The sequence below is a fragment of the Mustela lutreola genome, chromosome 5 (genome assembly GCF_030435805.1).
Source record: "Mustela lutreola isolate mMusLut2 chromosome 5, mMusLut2.pri, whole genome shotgun sequence".
Lineage (NCBI taxonomy): Eukaryota > Metazoa > Chordata > Mammalia > Carnivora > Mustelidae > Mustela > Mustela lutreola.
This window is the reverse complement of record NC_081294.1, coordinates 133,690,938-133,711,525: the sequence shown is the minus strand read 5'-3', so window position 1 is coordinate 133,711,525 and position 20,588 is coordinate 133,690,938. Positions and strand designations below refer to the sequence as shown.

At 36.1% G+C, this 20,588-nt stretch overlaps 2 protein-coding genes across 7 annotated transcripts in view; one reads left to right on the top strand and one right to left on the bottom strand.

The window, feature by feature from the left end:
* SLC25A46 (solute carrier family 25 member 46) overlaps positions 1 to 2,959 on the bottom strand; it is a 180,902-nt gene extending 177,943 nt beyond the window's left edge. The window contains exon 1 of the mRNA XM_059175640.1: positions 2,953 to 2,959. The gene's annotated coding sequence lies outside the window, so the exon portion shown is untranslated. The remainder of the gene's footprint in view (positions 1 to 2,952) is intronic.
* TMEM232 (transmembrane protein 232) overlaps positions 1 to 20,588 on the top strand; it is a 302,946-nt gene that overhangs the window by 153,981 nt on the left and 128,377 nt on the right. The window lies entirely within an intron of this gene.

Here is a 20,588-nt window from a genome sequence, read left to right as displayed (position 1 = left end):
GAGAAAGTAAAACTTTCTCAGCCCAAACAAGTTAACCAGACTGTGTGAAATGTTCATGGCAAGGACTGCAGTGAAATAAGAGGTCTCAGAGCAGATTCAAAATGTCCTCTAAATAGGCTCCAGGTGTTCTGCACTAGGGAGCCCCAGTGGAGAAGAGCAATGCAGAAAAGAGAGCATATGATGGAAGATACCAATTGGGAAAATAGGAGAAGGTACCATGAATGGATGAAAATTGTGTAACACTTGTTTCTGCATGTCTTCATTATCTCCAAACTATTTAGCTGCTACATTTCTAGAATTTGTGCATTTTAAAATAAATTTGTTGTGTGCTGCCGATTTACCTTCCTTCCCCAAACTTTAATGCTCACATTCTAAATTCTTTTTATTTTTTTTCTTTCATTTTCCACCTCTCTCTTAAAAGGGTACATCTATACCCAACACTAATCATGCCTTATATCTTTAATAAATTGTCACATCCATTTATCATTCTGAACAGCTTCCACTTTCAACGCCAACTCTGTCACTGCAATATAAGATCAGTAATTACTAAGCATCCATCATATCTGAAGTGATATGTCCCTAAATTCTTGGCTGTTCACAATAGTTCACTAACCTGAGTCTTGTTAAGCTAGAACGAATGTTGAGTGGCTCCCTTTCTCTCTCCCCCACCCCCACATAAAGCTATTCAAAGAAAAAAACCTATCTTTAGCATTGTAATTTTACTAAATCATTTACATGAGCAAACCAATATTGTCACACAGAAGTCTAAGCACAGCTGGCTGACAAATCAGCCACCTATTAGCATACTGATATTAAGCAAGGAGGGCTATGGTAAGTGAATTGTACCAAAAAAAGGTCACATCTAATAATTTCACTAGCTTACATTGCTGAGCTATAAATAGCATGTATTGCAGCCAGCAGTGATTTTTAGGAGTCTGTCTCTAAAGGCCAAGCATCCAAAAGGAATCTAACTTACTCCTCCTCACAAATTCCCAAAAGCCCATGGATCTTTTTCCGATAATGTTCACCTTCTATTCATGGATAAGATATAGGAAGAAGAGACAATAAATGGTGAATTCCATTTGGCACTCAGGACAGCTTCCCTGACAGAACCGTATCTGGCTGGGAGAGGTGAGTCTGGAAGTGACACATCCTTTGGGCTGAGGCAGGGCAGTTAATCCCCTCTTAGAACCTGGGCCAGCACCTCTGTGCCGCTCTTCTGCATATCTGCCTCTGAGGAGTTTCGGTCAAGTATGAACTGGATTAGCCCAGACCGAAGTTTTGGCACATGTGTTCAGCATACCTGTCCCGCAGGAGTGGTGGTCAAGGTGGCAGAGGTGATGGAGCGGTGAAAGTGGTAGCAGGAACAGGCAAAACAACTGGACAAGTCGTGGCTTACTAAATCAACCTGTAAGACCCTCTGCTTCATTTGGGAAGAACTTCCAACATCTCTGTATTCATCCTAGTTGTCTTCAGTCATCATGTAGCACTTGCTGTCACGCAGTCTTAAACACAGCTGGCCAAAGAATGAATGGCACATTACGCATACTGATAACAAGCAGGGAGAGTTTATGACAAAGGCATTTAAATAAAAGAAAAAGTGATAAAATTAGTTCACAAGCTCCCTTTCCCCCATCTCTTGTTCAGTTCCTTATTCTACTCTATTAATAAGTCCAATGTTATGAAAGTCTCTAAATTTTGGATGCTAGACTATCTAGAAAACCACTAATACTGTACTTGAGTCCAGATAGGATCAGTGTATAGTATTACTGTACATTTTTCTATCCCTGGCTAAGTAAGCAGTCACTGTAGCCCTGTATTGTAGAGTATTATTGCCACTAGGTCAATATGCTCAGGAGTGTGATAAAGTGATAGGCCAAGGTAGTGGTAATAAGGCTGCAAGATATGAAAAAGAAAAGTATAATTGCATTTTGGCATGATATATATACAGAACACTATACATTTAGGAAAGAATGTACTTAAATAAGAGCACCGAAATTCTCAAAAATGCTTTTTCTCCCTTTCCTTCCCATACTTGAGAGATGCAGCTAATCCAGCCATGACTCAATGGGCTTTCCAGTCATAAGAAATGGAGATTATTTAGTCAGTGTTCATATGCTCTGTTGCTGAGTAAGCCCCACTGTCAGAAAGCCATTCCATATCATTCACCTTTAATTGTGGTTATATATTAACTGCTTGACTGAGAATGGGAGAAGAGGGCAGTTAATTTGATTGATGGAGACAGCCATCAATCAACAGGAATTTCAGTCCTGAAATTCCCTCTAGGACTTCAGTAGATCCTTTTTGGCGATCTTGGTACATCACAGCTGTAGGATAATTGTTATATTTCCCCTCTGTTCTGTGGAAAACTACCTTTAATACTGTTTTCTCAGCTTACTTGCATTTAGGTTATTGGGGACTCAAATGATGAAGGGTAAAATGGACCATTAAATACCTTCATATGCTCAAGTTTAAGTAGATTTAAAAATATATGTAACCTGAAGGAAAATGGGCTTGTACCAGAGAGAAACAAAAATATAAAAACCCGAAACATAAAACATTAAAGCAAATAAAAAAACAACACTTGTCTTGAAAAACAAAAACAAAAACAGGTCACAGCCTAACTTTACAAAGATTTTTAATAGAGTATAATAAAATATTCACAAACTTACGATAATTAAAATGGCATGCCCTAAAGTGACTGTTACAAATAAAGCTAGACAAATAACTATTTTCATTTATAGCTGCACATACACAACTTGTTTAATGATTATAAATTGCCTGATGGGTTTAGGCTTAAAAGCTGCCAAGATTGGGGCACCTGGGTGGCTCAGTAGGTTAAGCCTTGGGCTAAGGTCATGATCTCAGGGTCCTGTCTTAGGATCCTGGGATTGAGCCCTGCATTAGGCTCTCTGCTCAGAAGAGATTCTGCTTCCTGCTCTCCCTCTGCCTGGTGCTCTGTCCCCTTGTGATCTCTCTCTGTCAAATAAATAAATAAAATCGTAAAAAAAAAAAAAAAAAAAAAAAAAAAAAGCTGCCAAGATATTCCAAGGATTACATGGTATGACTTGCAAACAACAAACAGGGGAAGAAAGGGGAAAAAAAGGATCAATTATCCAATGTTCTTATACAATTTTAAGGCTCAGTTTCTTGGGTATAGAAGTCAAGGACATCATTTTCCTCTAAAAAAAAGTCAGAGAGCTCCATTTAATGCTCAGTCATTTGACAGCTACACAGATTAGTGTTTTGGAAGTAGAAGATAAGGTGAAGGAAAAACATTTTCTATAATTCAGCAGCAAAATTTAAGGCTTGCTCTGTATTTTTGTACAGGGCTAGGAGAATGAGCTTATAGCTAAGAACAAAGGAAAGAGAAAAGAGAAGAAAAATATCTTGGCCAAATTTATGCCAGAGAATTCCAACCTATGCAAAGCTGAGTAAAATAGGATCTGGGTGCATTTACTAGACACCTCTGGATAAAAAGTGAAATAAATCATTGAATTAAGTTAGTGAAGTTCAAACTGATAAGCATATTTGTGTTATTCTGTTGGTCCCTTAGTTTGACTTTTCCCTTGAATTTTGTACTCAGGTATACAATCACCTACATGTTGCTTTCATTTAGATGGTCTTATAAGCACCTTAAATTTAACATACCAAAATTAACTCCTCTTTCTGACCCAACCTGCCCATTCCATTATTTTCTCGGTAAATGGAAAACCCATCCTTCTACTAATTCAGACTTTGAAACCATCCTTGACTCCACATTCACTCACATTTTATGCTCTATCAGACAGCCCTGTAGTTTTTACTTTCAAAACACTTTCATTGTCTTTCACTACTTCCACTGCTTCTGCTTGATTCAAAAAGGAAAAGAACAAATTAACATTTGGGATAGGAGAGTCTAACTTTTGGAAGGGACTTTTGTTAAGCCTTGCAATGCTGGCAAGAGTAGTAGGAAGCTGAACAGAGCTGAAATCTTTTCTGTAGACCAGACACAGTGCTAAGCACCAGAGGTAGAGTGGTGACTTAGACAAACAGGCTGTTTGCCTTCATGAATTTCATAATCTCAGATAGTGGACAGATAAATCTATAAACAAATGAGGTGATTAGAGATTATTTTAAGACCCATGAGTGAAATTAAGTAGGTAGATAGGATTGGAAGTAATTGGAGAACCAGGAAAGATCTCCATGAGTGGAGATTTTGATTTCGATTTTAATTTTGGGCAGAGACTTGCTGGAGGAGAATCACCATGCCTTGTAAGGAACAATGCAGGCAGAGGAAACAGTGAATGTGAGGGAAGGGAAAGATTTACCACAAGTGGTAACTAAAAAGGTGGTCAGTGTGGTTGCAGGGTAATGAGTGAGGGGAGAGTAGGAGGGGCTGTCACTGAAGCCAGACCTACAGGCTATCAGTCCAGATAAGGAATTCTGGTTTCATTCCACTGCAAAAGGAAGTCACTGGAAGGTTTTAACCAGAGGCATAACAGAGCCAGTTTACCTTTTAAAAAGAACAACCTGTGGTCTGACAGTGAAGGCTGAATTAAATTGGCATTGCTCGTATTCCTTTAATCCCCTTTTCGAGGTTTAAAACTCAACTTGAAAATGACCTAGGTTTATGTTAAATGCCTGTTGAAAATTCCTTTGATAGGACTCATCCTTCCCAATCATCGAGATATCCATTTTCATCTACAGCTCTATTAACTGGCTATAGTTTCAGTGCCTAGAAACTGCCTCGAAATTCACTGGTACACTATTTCTGGCCTGATGAGGGCAACGTTTGATCAACTCATTCAATGCGATTAGCATAATAAGAATAGAATAGTATTTATGCAATGACACTGATATTTTTAAATTATGATAATATGAAAGGTCAGATTTGAGGTTAGTCTTTAATTTGGGGTCCTTTTCTTTAATGGAGATACTTGCATGTATTTAACTTGTTTAAAAATCATACACACACATACATACATAAATATATACAGTCCACAGGGAATTTATTAGCAAAAACAAAATAAACCATACCCACTCACAAATTTAGAAATTATGTTCAATTAACCTTTTTTTAATACTTAAGATATTTGCTATCCCAACAATCACAATAATAACCTGTGTTTCTTTTTAGTCATCTCTTCCTTTACTGCAAAATTTCAAGCAATAAGCAAGGAAAATTCCCATTTTCATAGACTCCAATTATAAAATTTATTTTATATTGCATATACTTTTTATACTTCAGGCTCTGAGATTATTCTCCTAGACATAGCTCCCAATTGTAATTCAATAGAGATATATTAAAAACTAAACAAAACTTTACTTCCCTACAGTGTATTCTCAATACAGATGAGACCTACACAAATTAGCTGAATATGCTAGAGCTCTTTCCCACTTCTGATGGTTCTTGTTATCCACAACCACCTCTTGTGTACTTTGTTAGCATCAACCAATGATTTTTGAGATGTTAAGTTACAATGTCTTAAGGGTATTTCTTCCAATGATTACTGAAAATTTTGTAGAGCTCTCTTGAAGGCATGAAAGCCATTGATCCTACAGAATGAATTTTTAATGGAGGAAATTCCAGGAATATAGCCAAGTCATGTGGGGGCTATTTGGGATCTTCCCTTAAATTACCCACTGTAAAGACTCTTAAAATGGTTGTTCTAAGACTGTACCTGTCTGAGAGAAATTTACCTCATGAAAAATTATGCTATAGCTTTGTAATAAAGGCACTGAGAAGTTTTTGTCCTTGATTGTACTTAAAATGTCATCATAATTTCCTCTTAAGGGCTGTATAACATTATCATAAGGATAAGGAAATATAATGATTAATTATAGTATGATTAATTAGTATTTACATTTTACTTTTCTCTTGAAATTCCTTTATAAACATAAGCTAATTAATAGATCAGACCCTGATATTTTGTTTAATGCTTTAAATTATGATTTATGTTTAGCTGAAGTGCTTCTTTAGCATTTTTATTTGGTGCAGCATATAATAGAAGGACAGATATTTCATATATCAGAAGGCAGATATTTTTCTTTCCTCTTCCACTGTAAGCAGGTGAAAGGTGTTTGGATCACTTACTACACCTATTTGTGCTTGCAAGAGCTCTAGAAACAATAGGAAGAAAGTCCCATTGTTTGGAGAAAATTTTAGTGGGATATAACATGTAAATTTATTTCAGAAATAAAATGCATACTCCTATAAAGCAGGAAAGAATCATTTGTAAACAAACCACACCATTCCATATTTAGTATTGTGACTAGTTTATGAAAATTTAGAAATGTGGTCAGAATTCTTTGCAAAGTGAAAGAACTACTTAAATGTCTAGAAAGCCTTATACTTTCACATTGTAGCTGTATATTTCCCCTCCCTAAGTATCCTTTTCAGCCCCATGATGTAGTAGTGAGTCTACTGTCCTCAGTCTGCTGTCCTGTCCGAAGGCTAGGCAATGTAGGTTGTTCCCTTCCCTACCCTTTATCCTTCAATGTACTTTTCTGACTATTTGGTATCATAATCACATAGTATTTTTGTTTTTGTTTTTAATTATTTTTATTAAAATATAATGTATTATTTGCTTCAAGGGTACAGGTCTGTGAATCATCAGGCTTAACATTTCACAGCACTCATCATTGCCTCCATTTTTTATTATGCCTCATTAATAGCTTTTTTTTATTTCAAGTTGATTAGATTTTAGTTCTTTTATTTTTTCAGAAATGGATTTTATTTCCCTAGAAACGTATTCTCTAATATCTTTCATGCCTTTTTCGAGCCCATCTAGCACCTTGATAATTGTCATTCTGAACTCTAGTTCTGACATATTTCCAAAGTCCATATTGATTAGGTCTCTAGGCATTGATATTCCCTCTTGTTTTTTTTTCTGTGGTGAGTTGTTCCACTTGTCATTTTATCCAGAGTATATGAATGAGAGAGTAAAATACTAAAAGGGTGGCAAAGACCCCAGAAAAATATATGTTAACCAAATCAGAATATACCTGAAACTGGGGGCAGGGGGGAAGAAAGGGGGAAAAAATAAATATATATTACACTGTTGAATAGAACAGACTTGATTTTGAGTGTATTCTGGTTTCTAAGAAGAAAGTACCTCCCAAAATTTTAAAGAAAGAAAAGCATATATATACATATATATATATATGTATATATATGCTTTTATATGTATATATATATACATATATATGTATATATATATGTAAGGGTAAACATGATGAAGGCATGGAATTTGACTGTAAAGATGAAAATTTAAAAAGTTCATAAAAAAGGAATTGATAAGAAAATTTGGCTTGAAAAAGAAAAAAAAAGGAGGAGAGAATGTGATCAGGCTGGAGCTAGATTTAGGGTATATTTTGATATATTAGAAGAAATTATATCCAAAATTTTTAAAGAAAAAAAAAACCTATATGTATACAAAAAATTAGGTTAAATACAATGAAGGAATAAAATATGACTATAGCAATGAAAATTTAAGAAGGTTTTAAAAAATGTATTAGTAAGATAAACCAGTTTTAAAACATTAAAAGAGGAAAGAGGAAAAATTAAAAAAATAGAATAGAAAAAAATAAAATTAAAAATATTTAACCGTGAAAGACTAAAAGATCTTGGGGAAAAGGCCATGAATTCTATGTGTTGCTTTCCCTTAGCTCTGGAGTTCTGCAGTTCTCATTGTTCTGTAAACTTGGTCTTGGCTGGATGTTCTTGGTGATCTTCTGGGGGAAGGTCCTGTTGCAGTGATTCTTAATTGTTTTTGCCTGAGGGTGAATTGGACTACCCCTGCCAGAGGCCAGGCTAAGTAATCTGCTCTGGTTTACTCTCGGGAACTTTTGCTCCCTGAACGTTTTCCAAAGAGCTTTGGAGGACAGGAATGAATACAGTGGCCCTGCGGGTCCTGAGACCACACTGTCCCCGTGAGGACTCCACACCCACTTAGCTTCAGTAGTGACATCCCTCAGTGCAGAAGACTTCTAAAATTTCTGATTTTGTGCTCCACTGCTCCACCTCTTGCTGGGAGCTGGCCTCTCCCCCTGCAGTTTATCTTCCCATTGCTTTGGATTCACTTCCCTACATGTCCTACCTTCCCCAAAGTGGTCGATTTTCTCTTCCTAGAATTGCTGCTCTTCTTCTCTTCTATTTCCTGTTGAGTTTGTAGGTGTTCAGAATGGTTTGATAACTATCTAGCTGAACTCCTGGTAACTAATGCTATTTCAGCCTCCTACTCCTCCACCATCTTGCTTCCTTTCCAGTTTTTGTTTTTATTATTGTCTATTTTCTTAGTTATTTTCTTTCTTTTTACCTTGGTTATACATTGACTCTTTTTTTTTCTTTTAGTTTTATAAGTTATAGACTTAGGTCATTCATTAAAAACCAATTTTTTATAAGATGTCTTCAAAGCTACAAATTCCCTCTAAATTCTGTTTTTGAGATGTATTTTCATTTTATAATGAAATGCAAAATGTTTTCTTATTCTCATTATTTCTTCTTTGAATCATGATTATTTAGAACTCTGTCTTTTAATTTCAAAATGTGTGGGGGTATATAGATATTATATTTATTCATATAAATATTATTCCATTGTTATTAGAGGCCATACTTGGTGAAATTACCATTTTTAAGAATTTGATGAGATTTTCCTTATGCTCAAACATTTGATCGGTATTAGCGAATGCTCCAGGTGCATTATTTCAAATACTTGAAAATAGTATATGTTCTTCAGTTATGTGTAATATTATATAAATGTCAAATTAGCTCAAAGTAGTTGGTAGTATAATTACAATCTTCCCTACCTTTACTATTTTCTTTGACTCTTGTTCACAGCTGTATCTTTCAGGGAGAGTGTGGTATAAAAATCTCCCAACTATGATTATAGATTTGACTGTATCACCTTTTTATCCTGCAGAGTTTGCTTTGTGTTTGTTGAATCTCTCCTATTAAGTACATATACATTTATTATTTCAACGTTTCCTGAGGAATTAACCAAACATCCTTCTTTTCTTATGGTTAATCTACCTTTTCTGAAAATGTTCATGGTCTGGTATTTGTATTTCCACACTAATTTCTTAATACCTGTCTTTTTATGATATATATTTCTATATTTTTGTCCACTCGTTTTCTTTTACCTTATTTTTTTAATTTAAAATATACTGTCGACTGAATATGGTTAGGTCTTTTAAAAACTCTAGTTTGAGGGGCGCCTGGGTGGCTTAGTGGGTTAAAGCCTCTACCTTTGGCTCAGGTCATGATCTCAGGGTCCTGGGATCGAGCCCTGCATTGGGCTATCTGCTCAGCAGGGAGCCAGCTTCCCCTTCTCTCTCTGCCTGCTTCTCTGCCTATTTGTGATCTCTGTCTGTCAAATAAATAAATAAAATCTTTTAAAAAAAGCTAGTTTGACATTTTTTCTTTTTAATTGGAATTTTTCATCCACTTGAATTAAAAGAGATTATTTTTCCAGTTCAATTTTTTCTTTCATTATAATATAAAAGGTTTTTAAAATTTTTATTTTATTTCCAGTAAAGTTAACATACAGTGTTACATTAGTTTCAGATGTACATTATAGTGATTCAGCAATTCCATACATCCCCCTGAGCTCATCCCAGGAAGAATACTCCTTAATCCCCATGGCCTATTTCATCCATCCTCACCCCTACCCCAAAACATCGATTCATTTTCTAAATTAGAATCTGTTTCTTGGTTTGTTTTTCCCTCTCTTTTTTCTTCATTATTCCTATAAAATTTTTTTAAAGGTTTTATTTGTTTGATAGAGAAGGAGAACATGAGTGGGGGAAGGGGCAGAAGGAGAGGGACAGCAAGAAGCAGACTTCCTCCTGAGCATGGAGCCTGAATTGGACTTCATCCCAGGACCTTGAGATCATGATCATGACCTGAGCTGAAATCAGTTGCTTAACTAAATGAGACATCCAGGTACCCCTTTGCCCCCTAAATTTAATGTAAATATTGCTATGGTTGGATTACTACTACCAATCTTTCTATTTGTATGTCTTACTATTTCATTTTATATCACCTGTTGGCTTTTTTGGACATGCTTTTATGTTGTTTTATGGTTGTTTAAGGTATTATAATATACATCTTTACCATACCTTTAGTATTGTATTACTTCATATAAAATGTAAGAACATTGTAGAGACTGGATTCTGGTAACTTCCTGTGAAAAGTTTTGATTTTTGTTAGATAGCTATTTCATTATTGGCAGATCACATTGAACTTGTGGAGCTTTATTAGGAGAGTCTGTTATATTGTAGCCTTGAGTTTTAAGAAACATTCCTTAGTTCTGAAACTTCTTTGCTCCTGAGGTATGGTCTTTTTGAAGTTTAATGGCCAGCTAACAATTTTTGCCAACTTCCTCAGACTTAGCACAGTATGCAAATTCCAAAGTCTCTCCTGCAGTGGTCAACTTAAGTTTCAGCTTAGCTCCTCAGCCTTTAGCTGTTACTTTTCACCCTGCTCTTTAGAGTCTCTTCCATATGAGTAGAGTTCATGTTGTCCAAGAATTGAAGTGGGTTTGCGCATATATTTTCAGACTTCCATCCTTTGTGGTGCCTTCCTGGAATTTCCTCTGTTAATTTACAGCCACTATGGTAGCCTCAAAGACCATCCTCTGACACCTAAAGAAATACACCTGAAGGTTTTGCTTGAGTATTAGCTATTCTCAATCTGGGAAGACTAGAGTGTACCCTCAAGAAATGCCACATAAATGTTGATATCACCCAGTTGCATTCTACTTTCAAGCTCCCTTCAATTTGTCTACTTTTGGTTGCTCTCCATTGCTTTTAAGTAGTTGGTTTTCATATTTTATCTGGAGTTAATGACTGCCATCTCTGGGAGGGTAATTAAAATTAAACCACTTTGTTATGCCAAGAACTGGAATTGGAAAATGATTTTTAAAAAAAATAGGGGCGTTGGGTGGCTCAGTGAGTTAAGCCTCTGCCTTTGGCTCAGGTCATGATCCCAGAGTCCTGGGATCTAGCCTTGCATCTGGCTCTCTGCTCAGCAGGGAGTCTGATACCCGCCCCACCCCTTGCCCCAACTCCTCTTCTGCCTTCCTCTTTGCCAACTTGTGACCTTTGATCTCTGTCTGTCAAATAAGTAAATAAAATCTTAAAAAAATATATCAAGGCCTCCTTAAGAAAACAGATGAGGAAGATTCTGATCAAGTTATATGATCTAGATATTTACAAACTCTGTGCAGTGATATGATCATCCTGCTTATTTTTTTTTTTTTTTAAGTTAATTCTGTCACTGATCTCTTCAGTCTAAGGTTGGATCCAGTGATGTGGTTATAGGAATGTGGTTTATTGGTTGAAACAAGCAGTATTTTTTTCTTGGGGCACCTGAGTGGCTCAGATGGTTAAGCATATACCTTTGGCTCATATACCATGATTCCGGGATCCTGGGATTGAGCCCCACACCAGGCTCCCTGCTCAGTTGGGAGTCTGCTTCTCCCTCTCCACCTGCTCATGTGCACTCTCTCTCTCTGTATCTTTCTGTCTCAAATTGAGACAGACTTACTCAAAGACTTGAATAAATAAAGTCTTTAAATAAAACAGTATTGTTTTCTTCTTACTTTAATATGAAATCCATTGTATAAGATCAGGAAGTACAAAAGCTTCCAAACCTGGTGTTACCTTATTTTATATATAGTCTATATTATTTCCCATGCTTATTTTAAAAGTCTTTAACTTAGATTTTATAAAACAGATGCATTTAAACTGTTAACAGACAATGAATGTACCCACTCTCTTCACTGTCCTCTGTTTTCATGCCCTCTACCTTGGCTTATATGACTTTATATCCAGGAGTTCCATACTCAACAAATTAGTGCCTGCAAGCCTAGGCAAACAACAAAAATGTGTAAAGCAGACCAGCATGGGGAAACATGAGAGAGTTCTGGAAGAGGTAGATTGCATTATATAAAAGGTCATGCATTATATAAAAGGTCAACCTCACCAGCAGTTTGGCATATAGGGATCTATGGGCCAGGGTTACCAGATATTCCACTTGTAAAAGATGCTGGAAGTAGGGATTTCTATGTGAAATATCCTGATTATTAAAATACCTTTCAGGTCAAATCAAATATATTTGATTAGTATCTAAGTTCACGTCAGGTGCTATAACAGAATACCATAGATTTCATGGCTTAAACAACAAACATTTCTTTCTTAAAGTTCTGGAAGCTGGGGAGTCAAGAACAAGATGCTGGCAGATTCACTGTCTAGTGGGTGCTTGTTTCCTCGTATATAGCACAGGTTCTGGCTGTGTCCTCACATGGCAGAAAGGGCAAGGTTGTTCTGTAGGATCTCTTTTATAAGAGTATGAATCTCTTTCATGAGGGCTCTGTGCTTATTACTTACCAAAGGTTCCAACTCCAAACATCATCGGATTAGGTTTCAACATAGGAATTTCAGTCTATAGCAGATAGTGTACAGAATTTTTGTCTCTCAGGTTGCTTACTTATTTCCATTGTTGGCTTGTCTTCCATTTGCTTTTTCTCCCTCACTCATTTGGAATGCTCCCCCATGCAAACCTACCTAAATCCTGTCTTCTATGCTCAATTCAAGCTTTGCATCCTCATAAAGCTGCTGAGCATCTTCCAGTCCTCATTGTTCATCTTCTCCTTCTGTGAAATTTATATTTATAGTCTTAGGAAACATTTTATGGCTTAATTTTACTGCCTTTGTACACTGCGAATTGTGCTTCAGTTCCCAATGTCTTTTCTTTATTTCTTGCATAGGTTTTCAATTTTCTTTATTAATTTATGGTTGTTGTTGATACATAAGGCTTTTTTGAAGTGTGAGGGAAGGTGAAATTGCAGAAAGATTATTGATTTGGAGACCATAGATACATCCAATCCAAACCCTTTATTTGAAAAATGAGGAAGTGAAGTCCCAGTAAATTAAATGATTTACCAATGAGCAATCAGAAAGTTGATGGCTTGATTTCAGAACCCCAAGCCTCCTGTTGGGTTCTCTTTCCACCAAGACACAGCACTCAGTAGATTTAGGACAAGACATTTTACATTTAGTATCAAAAGATGGATTTATTTTCTTTCTTCCTGTATGTTCTTTCCTCTTAAGGTAGCTGGGTGATATAAATCAGATTCTTTAGAGCAAAGAGATAATGTAAAATATCTTTCCCTTCAAATTGAGGCTGATAGCCTCATCTAATCACTTAAGTTTGGTAATGGGGAAAATGATAAATCAGCCTAACTCTGTTGTTTACAAGATTTTGATTTTATAGTTTCTATATCCCCTTATAAGCCTTACAGAAAAGGAGGTATCCTGATTGTGAAAGAACAGAATTTGTCCTCTAATCTGAACTATGTATTCTCTCATAATTCTTAAGTAGAATTCTTAGGTAGAATAAAATATTACTAAAACTGTGGCATTGCTATAACAGATCTCTATTCTTCTCTGGTATGCATTTGTCTTTTGAACAGAGACATTATACCACATGATGGCAACCTAAATCAATTTCTATAAATACCACACTAAAGTAAAAATATAAGGCTTTACATTTATGAAACTTATGTTTTTTAATCCAAAAATCTAGATAAGTAACATTATTCATGAACTTCAATTCATTAAAATTATTTGCAGCTTCTTTGTTGGTATGAAAAATGTAGCAATTGTTTTTATGAAATAAAACTGCATTCAGTATCATTTTGAATTGTTAAAGAGCTTAAATATTATACACTACAAGTAAATTTAATATATTCACATAATTTTAACATGCAAAGACTGAAAATCTTCTTATAATGAACTACAGAATAGAACAACCAAAGTGCCTATAGAAGTTTTAAATAAAGCCCCTAAATTTCCAATAATTTGTGAATAGAATTCTTTTTGTCCTAATTTTGTGCTTTGAATGCACTTTAATAAATCATAGACTTCAATTACAAATAACCATATCTAACTGGAAAATAATGCAAACAGGATAGTCACCTATTCATGAAATGTTTAAGTTCTGTTATATCTTTGTCAGTACTATTTTTAAAGCTCAGTGGTTCTTTACTAGCAAAGGGACCATGCATTTGTCCTCAATTTTATTTAACATATATTTATTCCCTTCAATTGGTACTTAATAATTGAGTCATTACTATTCCAAAGACAAGATCACTTTCATTTTGGTTCTAGCAAATATAAAGGTTACAAATGTGACATTAAGTTAATGACATTTATTCTGTTTATTCTCATGCTCAGCAATGTGTCTATTTATTTCCTGGAGTTAAATAGAATAGTTTTTTGTTACTAAAATTGTTATACTAATATATATTCTTGTCTCTAGATTTTTGGATTAGAAAATTATAATTTTCATATCTTGCACTTTTATTATTTACTCTGATTTTTTTTCAACATTTCTTCATACAAGTAAGACATTTGGGCTAAATGGTATTTTTTAACTTAGGTAACATGTTTGTTTTCATTTTGTTCTTTCAACCAAGTGAGATAGTCTCTGTGACATTGTTATTTGATGTGTCATACTTTGTTACATATAGAATTACATGAAATCTTTTCAAATCCGATGTCAAAGCCCCATCTCAATCCAATTAAACTCTCTAAAGGTTGACTCCAGATATCATAATTTTAAAAAATCCTTTACGCGATTCTAATATGCATCAAAGTTTAAAAACCACCAGAATGGTAGGAGAATGTTGACATTGTATAAGGATAAGACTAATCTGGTTGAAACCATAGATTTTTTAAAAAAAAAAATTTTATTTTATTTTTTTTTTGCTTTTGCAATGATCTTCTGATTTGCTTAACTTTCCTAAGCTCCAGTTTATTATTTGTAATATTTGATAAATTTGAAATATGTTATAAAGCTAATTAAGATAATAAATTCCTATTAGCCTACCACATAACTTCAGTATTAAAAGTTACAATGTGTGCTTATTCACAGCCTCATTTACCTGCATGAACTCGTAGGTAACCACTATCCTGAATTTTGTGTTTATTTTTCATTTGTTTTGTGAAAGTGTTTATAGCATGTGTATACTTCTGTGACTAGCTTATTATCTAGTTTAACTTGACTTTAGGCTTTATTTAAAAGGATCCTTATAGGGAGGAAGAGTTAAGATGGCAAAATAGGAAGACCTCATGTTTGCCTCATCCCTTGAACACAACCAGATAATGATCAAATCATCCTGAACAACCAGGAGGTTGAGAGAACAAACTACATGACTAGAGGGAGAAAAGAGGCCACATTATAGAAGGTAGGAGGTGTGGAGACCTGATTTGGTGGAGAAAAGAACTACAGGTGCTGTGAGGGAGGGATCACTGATCATAGAGACAGAAAAGACAGAGAAAAAGAGAGAAAACAGCACATAAGGGATTGCACAAGAAAAACACTTCCCCAAAACCATTGACTGGGAAAAAGAAAGGGGCTGATTATCCCAAGTTTTTACAAGCAGTGAACTGAAAGTCTAAAGATTTAGAAATCTGTGTTGGCACTGGGGTTGAGACTACAGGTGTAACAGTGCTCTTCTAGAAAAGGTGGGCAGAGGCCTAGATGCAATCAGTGTGCTCTGAGTATCCCCTGGATCATGTTGGGAGAGACAGTCTCCTTAGAGGCACTTGGGACAGGTAGCACTGTCACTCCTGGGACAAAAGAGCCACTGGGAACCATTTTTCTGCCCCATCCATTACCATAGGAGCAGAGGCAGCTGCCGAAGGGCAGCTAACCAGGAATCCAGTTTTTTCCTACACCTTAACACAAACTCCAAATCCCTGCACATTCCTAGGACTGCCCTCTGGGTTAAACTGACACCATTGACAGCACAATGAGAGCCACTCCTATAGGATCAGTGTAAGTTTGTGCTATACTTAGTCCCTAAATTTCAAGTTTTGAAAATCAGCCAGCGTGCCTGAGATAAAACACAGGAGCTCAGGGCTTCCAGCTGCACAGGTAGATCAGACATAGGGTAAAGGAGATTTGAGGGACACCTGGGACAAATGAGGGAAGATTGTTCACTCTCCTGTGAAGGCTTCCTAAAATAGCAGCAGGCCCAAATTCCCCTGTGGACAAGAGAACTATTTTTACCCCTGTCCATCAGCACAGGCAACTTCACTGAGAGGCACAGTGCTCAAAGTAGAGGCTTGAACCAGTTACAGCAAGCCCCAATTCCTGCACCCTGCAGGTACTTTTTCACTAGGGAAAGAGTGCCTAAAATAAAAGCAGCAGTGGGTCCCTTCCCCAGAACACCAGCAGCACCTTCTCTGCCTCCAGTAGCACACAAACAAGTCTATTGACCATAGACAGCTGCAAAGCTCCAGCCCTAGGAAGGAAATAGGATCTAGTCTCTTTTAACAAGCAGACACCTAATTAAAAGTCACCATACAGTGGAAAAGGTCCAAACACTCACCCCTGTAGAGAAGGAGAAACTGCAGAGGACTGGCCTGAGGGAAGGAGCAGCCAAAGCACAAGAGCAGAGTGAACAGCATATACCAGAAATACTTCCTGAAGCCCCAGGTCTTGCACAGCATATGACCTCTTGTTTTTATAGCCATTTCTCTCAGGGGCAAGAAACATAAGAGGCTTTCCTAACCCACAGAAGATAGAGACCCAGATAAAATGCCAAGATGGAGGAATTCATCCCAAAAGAAAAAAGAAGAGGTCATAACCAGGGATCTACTCAAAACAGATTTAAGTAATATGCCTGGATAGAATTTAAATCAGGAATCATAAGGATACTAGCTGGGCTTGAGAGAAGCCAAGAAGACACCAAGGAGTCTCTTACCACAGAGATAAAAGATCTCAAAACTAGTCAGGCTGAAATGAAAAAAAAAAAATGCTATAACCAAGATGAACAACTGACTAGATGTAATGATCACAAGGATGGAAGAGGCACAGGAATGAATAAGTGATATAGAAGATAAAATTATGGAAAATAGTGAAGCTGAAAAGAAGAGGGAAAGAAAAATATTGGATCATGACTGTAGACTTAGGGAACTCAGCGACTCCATGAGACATAAAAACATATCATAGCAGTGTCAGAAGAGAAGGAAAAGGGGTAGTTTATTTGAGCAATTTATAGCTGAAAACTTTTCTACTCTGGGGAGGAAAATGGACATCCAAATCCAGTGAACTCCCACCAAATCAACAAAAGAAAGCCAACACCAGAATACATTGTGGCGGTAAATTTTTCAAAATACAGAGATAAGGAAAGAATTCTGAAAGCAGCAAGGGAAAAGAAGTCCCTATTCTACACGGAAGACAAAGAAAGTTAGCAGCATATCTCCCCACATGGAAACTGGGCAGGCCAGAAGACACTGGCATGATATATTCCACCAGCTGAATGAGAAAAATATGCAGCCAAGAAGAATTTAACCAGCAAGGCTGTCCTCCAGAATAGGAGAGATAAAGAGGTTCCCAGACAAGCAAAAACTAAAGGAGTTTGGGCCTTCTAAACCAGCCCTCCAAGGAATAGTAAAGGGGACTCCTTGAGTGGAAAAAAAGATTAATAGCAAGACTAGAAAGGAACAGAGAAAATATCCAGAAACAGTGACTTTAACAGGTAATGCAGCACTAAATTCATATCTATCAATAATCACTCCAAATGTAAGTAGACTAAATGCTCCAATAAAAAGACATGTGGTATCAGAATAGATTAATTAAAAAAAAAAACAATAACACCCAAGAGCCATCTATTTGCTGCAGAGACTCATTTTAGACTTAAAGACAGATTGAAAGTGAGGGGATGGAGAACCATTTGTCATGGTAATGAACATCAAAAGAAATTTGGAGTAGCCACACTTACATCAAACTAGATTTCAAACCAAATATCACAAGAGATGAAGAAAGACACTATACTACAATAAAGGGGTCTATCCAACAAGAAGATCTAATAATTGTAAATATGTATGTCCCAACTTGGAAGTATGCAAATATAGAAATCAATTAATAATAAACATTAAGAAACTCATCAATAACAATACAATAATAGCAAGGGATTTTAACACTCCACTACAGCAACTGACAGACCATCTATGCAGAAGATCAACAAGGAAACCATGGCTTTGAATGACACACTGGACCACATGGACTTAACAGGTATATTCAGAACATTTCATCCTAAAGCAGCAGAGTACATATTTGAGTATACGTGGAAAAGTCTCCAGAACAGATCACATACTGGGTCACAAATCAGGCCTCAACAAGTACAAAAAGATTGAGATCATACCAAGTATATATTCAGACCACAGCACCATGAGACTTGAAGTTAACCACAAGAAAAAATTGGAAAGACCAAAAGTACATGGAAGTTAAAGACCATGCTACTAAAGAATGAATGGGTCAACCAGGAAATTAAAGAAGAAATTAAAAAATACATGGAAACAATGATAATGAAAACATAGCAGTCCAGAGACTTTGGGATGCAGGAATAACATTCATAAGGGAAAAATGCACGGCAATACAGGCTTACCTCAAGAAGCAGGTCTCAAATACACAACCTAACTTTACAGCTAAAGAATCTAGAAATGTACTACATTTCGTCTAAAGACCACAGCTAATATTCTCAAAGGGAATAAACAGAGCTTTTTCTCTACAGTCAGAAAGAAGACATGGATATCCACTCTCACCATTGTTATTTAACATCATGCTGGAAGTCCTAGGCTCAGTAAACAGACAACAAAAAGAAATAAAAGGCATCCAAATTGGTCAGGAAGAAGCCAAACTTTCACTATTCACAGACAACATGATACTCTATGTAGAAAACCTGAAAGACTCCATCAGAAAATTGCTAGAACTAATACACAAATTCAGCAAAGTCACAGGATATAAAATCAATGCACAGAAATCTTCATTTTTTATATCTATAATGAAGGAGCAAAAAGAAAATGCAAGGGATCAATCCCATTTACAATTGCAGCAAAGCCCATCAGTTATCTAGGAATAAACCTAACCAAAGAGGTAAAACATCTGTTCTCTCAAAACTTTGGAAAACTTATGAAAGAAATTGAAGATGACACAAGGAAATGGGAAAAAAAATTCCATGCTCATGGACTGGAAGAACAAATACTGTTAAAATATCTATATTACCCAAAGCAATCTACACATTTAGTGCAGTCCCTGTCAAAACACCACCAGAATTTTTTACAGAGTGAGAACAAACAATCCTAAAGTTTGTATGGAGTCACAAAAGACTCAAATAGCCAAAGCAGTCTTGAAAAAGAAAAATAAACCTGGAGGCATCAAAATTCTTCAAGACTTCAAGCTATATTGCTAAGCTGTAGTGATCAAGGCAGTATGGTGTTGGCACAAAAACAGACACATAGATCCAATGCAACAGTATAGATAACCCAGAAATGGACCTACCATTATATGGTTAACTAATCTTTGACAAAGTGGGAAAGAATATGCAGTGGAAAAAAAATAGTCTCTTATACGACTGGTGTTGAGAAAACTGGGCAATAATATGCAGAGGAAAGAAACTGGGCCACTTTCTTACACCACACTCAAAAATAAATTAACAATGGATGAAAGACCTAAATGTGAGACAGGAAACCATCAAAATTCTAGAGGATTACACAGGCAGCAACCTCTCTGACCTTAGTCATAGCAATTTCCTACTGTTGGGACTTTGTCAAGATAAAAAGCTAAACAGTGAAGGAAACAACAAAATCAGAAGTCATCCAATTGGATGAGAGAAGATATTTCCAAGTGACATATTTGATAAATGGTTAGTATCCAAACTCTATAAAGAATTTATCAAACTGAACTCCCCCAAAACAAGTATTCCAATAAAAAATTGGTAGAATATATGAATAGATGTTTTTCCAAAGACATTCAGATGGCCAATAGACACATGAAAATATGCTCAGCTTTACTTATCATTGGGGAATACAAATCAAACCAAGATAATATACCACCTTTCACCTGTTGGAATGGCTAAAATTAACAACACAGGATGCAACAGATGTTGGGAAGATATGGAGAGAGGGAATCCCTCCTTCTCTGTTGGTGGGAATGCAAACTGGTGTAGCCACTCTGGAAAACAGTATGGAAGTTCCTCAAAAGTTAAAAATAGAACTACCTTATAGTCCAGCAATTGTAGTACCAGGTATTTTCCCAAAGGATCTAAATATGCTGGTTCTAAGGGGGCACATCCACCCCAATGTTTATAGCAGCACTTTTTTCATTAACCTTAAAAACTTTAATGTAATTAATTTTATTTTTCAGTGTTCCAAGATTTATTGTTCATGCACCACACACAGTGCTCCGTGCAATACATGCCCTCCTCAATACCCACCACCACGCTCACCCATCCCCTGACCCCTCTCCCCTCCAAAACCCTCTGTTTGTTTCTCAGAGTACACAGTTTCTCATCATTTGTCTCACAGCATGTTTAGCCATAGCAAAATCATGGAAAGAACCCAAATGTCCATAAAGGATGAACGGGTAAAAAAATGAATGGATAAAGAATAGATAAAGATATATGCAATGGAATATCCCTCGGCCATGGAAAAGAATGAAATCTTGTCATTTTCAGTGATGTTGATGAAACAAGAGTGTATTATGTTAAGTGAAATAAGTCAGAGAATGACAAATTTCATATAATTTCACTCAT